The sequence below is a fragment of the Puntigrus tetrazona genome, chromosome 6, assembly GCF_018831695.1.
Source record: "Puntigrus tetrazona isolate hp1 chromosome 6, ASM1883169v1, whole genome shotgun sequence".
Taxonomy (NCBI): Eukaryota; Metazoa; Chordata; class Actinopteri; order Cypriniformes; family Cyprinidae; genus Puntigrus; species Puntigrus tetrazona.
In genome coordinates, this window is record NC_056704.1 from 19,508,050 (window position 1) to 19,512,007 (window position 3,958).

At 37.1% G+C, this 3,958-nt stretch overlaps 1 long non-coding RNA gene across 1 annotated transcript; it reads left to right on the plus strand.

Annotated features, from left to right (window-relative positions):
* The first annotated feature begins 1,422 nt into the window (after positions 1-1,422).
* Positions 1,423-2,358, plus strand: LOC122346499. The gene is made up of 3 exons (XR_006251134.1): positions 1,423-1,510; positions 1,625-1,731; positions 1,840-2,358. It is a non-coding gene; the product is annotated as an uncharacterized LOC122346499 (long non-coding RNA).
* Positions 2,359-3,958: the final 1,600 nt, after the last annotated feature.

The following is a 3,958-nucleotide window of genomic DNA, read 5'->3' on the forward strand; positions in this document are numbered from 1 at the left end:
CAAAAGAGACAGAGAGCATAAGTCAGAAGAGAGAACAATATGAAATTTACTGTCCCTCTCATTGACGCTGCCCTCATTTGATTAAACTAGCTTTCTTTTGTTATTTTATATTTTGATATAATACAAAGAACAGTGTTGTAAATGTACTTTTTTTTTTCAAATACAAATATGACAAAACTTTCAAGAATTTACAATGCTGATGACCATTAAATGTGTCCATTTTAACTTTTGATTCTCTGTCCATACAATTGTCTTGATCATTTTGATCTTCATCATCTTGAATTTCTTTTTTTTTTTTTTTTTTTTTTTTTTTGTTTACTACACAAAACAGTATCTAATGGACCTGGGGCCTATACCATGATGGTGACTGAACAAATTCAGAGTAACAGGATTAGTATTAGGATTCTTGAGATACAATAAACCTTTAGATGCACCCATAACAACAAAAGACAATACTTTATTGAACCTTTTCTGATACGAAGTGTGCAAACTCAAGCATTTATGAAGATCGATTCTGTCCAGTCCGCTTGTTTTATAGTGTTTTAGCACAGCTGTCTTAGTTTTTGTCAAGCGGTAACATGGGGTATACAAAACTTTTTCTAAATTGAGGCTGCATAACGTCGATTCTGACACCCAACATCACAAGAAGATGATATTTTAAACTCCGCATGTAACTGAATATGCATTGTTTTGCATCCAGCTAACGCTGTTATGTAATTGTGAAGTCATTGCATTTGATTGGCCTGGCCATGCGTCACTCAGGAAAGACAGGCCAATCAGAAGAGAGACTCGTGAATAGTACTTAGACAGGCCAAAATCAACCTGTTTTTGACAGCATATACACAATGCAAAAAATATGACCAAAATGATGATACATGTCCGTAGCGTACTGCAGTACAAGCCGGTGTTTCAGCTGTTCTGTGTACTGCTTGCGTGTGCAGTGTGAAAAGGGCGTGAGAGCAAGGGAGGGGGGCGGGCTCATTAACATTTAAAGGAAAGTGCTACAAAACAACTTGCTCTGAAAAGAGCTGTTTTTGACAGGATAAAAAAGTGTTTTTACACTACTAATGAGCATTTTTAACTATTTTGCAGCATTTTCATTAGGACACTAAAAAATCATATCAACTTGTGGAAAATAGGCAACCGATGACCCCTTTAAAATAATTTTTGTACAGTTTTTACTTTAGTACAGAATGCATTGATATGGGCTGATATTAGGATTTTGGATTTTGAACGTTTTTTGAAGGTATTGAACATTTTTTAAAACATGAATGTCGGCCAGGTTTTGTGTGTCAGAGTTTGAGGTAAAAGTACTTTTGACATGAAAAACTGGAGCACTGTAAACAGATCACAGAGACCACAGAGCAAGCATGACCTTTGTAATTCATATTGAAATATTTTAGAGCATTGCCACAGATTAGCTGTTAGTGCTCTCACACAAAATATGACAGTTACAAGTCCGATGTTGAATGGATTGATGTTTCCTGACAGGAATTCTAACGGAATGATGGTAAATATTTTGATGTTTCTGTCTCTATTCCCTTGCTTCTGTCTCATTCTATTCCTTTTCTTTCACCTCCTTTTTTCTGTTCCTCAGTCTTTCTTTTTTCTCTTTCTTTCAAAGGCGTTTTTGAAATGGCTGACAGAGGGCCAGAGAGAGATGGGGGAGGGTAGAGGTGGAAAGAGAAACGGTGAGAAAGAAAGAGAGAAATGGAGTGACAGTCAGTGACGGTGGGTACAAACCGTGACCTTAAGAGCAGAAGCAAGGGAGCATGACGGAGAAGGAGAGAGAGACTCTATAGCTCTTCTTAAAACAAACATTTTCCCTTGTGTTGCCAGAAAAGGCCACTTCCTTCCACAAAATCAGCATCAGCGGAAGACTCAAACCAGCTGCTGCCAAATTAACTGATGAAGATAAAGGGCACACCAAGTCTCACTGACCTGGCAATTCAAATAAATACTTGCATTTTCACATGTTCTCTTTGACAACAATGGCTAACACTAGACAATTTTTATCAAAATTAACTAGCCTAAAATGTTAATTTCAGAACTGAGTGTTTTTTTTGTTTTGGTTTGTTTTGTTTTTAATGATGTTGTAAATATCATCATCAAAACTTGACTCACATCGACTTGAATGTGATTATTAGCATGAGTATAATTTTTAACACTGTTTTAATTAATTAAGCTGAATCTTGCTAGTTGTTAAAGCATCACACAGAATGTTGTCATGGTAAAAGAACTGTCGTGCTCACGCACACACATACAATAGTACGGTCCTCAGTGATATTTCATCTTGTCATTGTGGACAAGGGCAGGCCCATGTGTTGAAATGTCCGCTGTATTATTTTCAGGCAGTGATTTCTGTCAATACCATCAAGCTCTGTAAGATATCCTGTCAACGGTGTCTGATTCTCACACGCATGCAAACGCGTCACATACACGGTATGACAGATCCTTCTGTTAAGTGAAAGCTCCTGCTTGCATTCGCATTCAAGGGGTAAAGCTCCTGACACAATCTGCTCCTTTCTCTCTCACTGTCTTTCTCTTTTTATTCCTTTCATCCTGATCCTTCTTCCCAGTCTGCAGAGACCGCCTATCCAACAGAGCGTTTCACTTCTCTCTTTCTCTTGCACAGTCAGTCATTCCATTCCCTACAAGCTCTTTCTACACTTTACCATTGAGGGAAGAATGTAAAACAATAGTGAAAAACAAAAAAAAAGCTAATTCCTTAAAACTTTTATTATGGGCCAACAAGGCCTTGGCTGAGAAATTAAAGTGGGATTATTTTTTTAATGGTAATCAATGGCTACGGGTAAATGTTTGTGTCCCTAATGTTTGAGAATATCTTCTTTTTACTTAACATAGGGTGCTCTTTCTGGTAGTTGGCATGTAGAACTGTAAACAAGTAAACATTCCGAGCCTAACTTTACACATTATTTTTATTTTATTTAGTAAGTCAGAACAGGCTAATGGATTATATGCCAAGATTTATTAACTTAACCTCTAAGCTTAGAGAAGCTTATGAAAAGTGTAGAACATACTTTGGTTAAAATTTCTTAGTGGTAGTGTAAAACAACAGCCTTTTTACCCTTTTTTCAAAAACAGCTCTTTTCAGAGAAAGTCTGTTTCAGTGCATTTACCATCATTAAACTTGCCAACTAGCACTTTATTAGGAAAGGCAATTTGAAAAAATTATTAAAGAACACTTATACTAGCTTCTTCTGGCGGTTATGCTAAATCATGAATGATTTGCATGAACATAGACGCATTTAGGCAAGACACATTCCCTTCACAAACAAACTTACTCCATGTTTAGCGTTTAGATGTTGGGATTAAATGATGACTGCTATGTTCCTCCAACAACAAAACACCTCAGTGTCCATCAACAATAGTGGGAGGGGCCTGGGTCATTGTGACGTCACACAGCCAAGAATCTGAGAATGGCTTGATTTGAAAAAGGGGATATAATTTATTAAAATTTTTGAAAACAGTGAGTTTATTTTAATCATTTTATGGTGTTTGTGTAGGCACACTGACAACACACATTTTAGTTCAAGCAAATGTAAAAGTGAATTTTATATCCGATGACCTCTTTAAGAACTATGCAGTTTAGGGGTGCAGTTTAAAAGCCCTACCAGAAGTTTCATTTTAAAATGTTAGGGATTTTTTTAGAACAACATAATGGCTTTAACTACAATAGAATGTTGGTTTTGTAAAGTCGCCGTTGAACATCTCGGAGGTTAGGAAAGACTGTTTAGAGGAAATGGGATAGGAACTGGAAATGCATGAAGCCAGAAAGCAAAGAGAGAGACATGAGTAGGGGAAATTAATTGGCTCTGAAAGATGTTCCTAACAACACTACGGAAGACTGTGTAGAATTTCAATGAGAGTCAGCAGGAGGGAAGCGCGTGTTTGCGCGAGAACGCTTTCCTGTAGGACCCAAGAGCAGTTTGCCCTT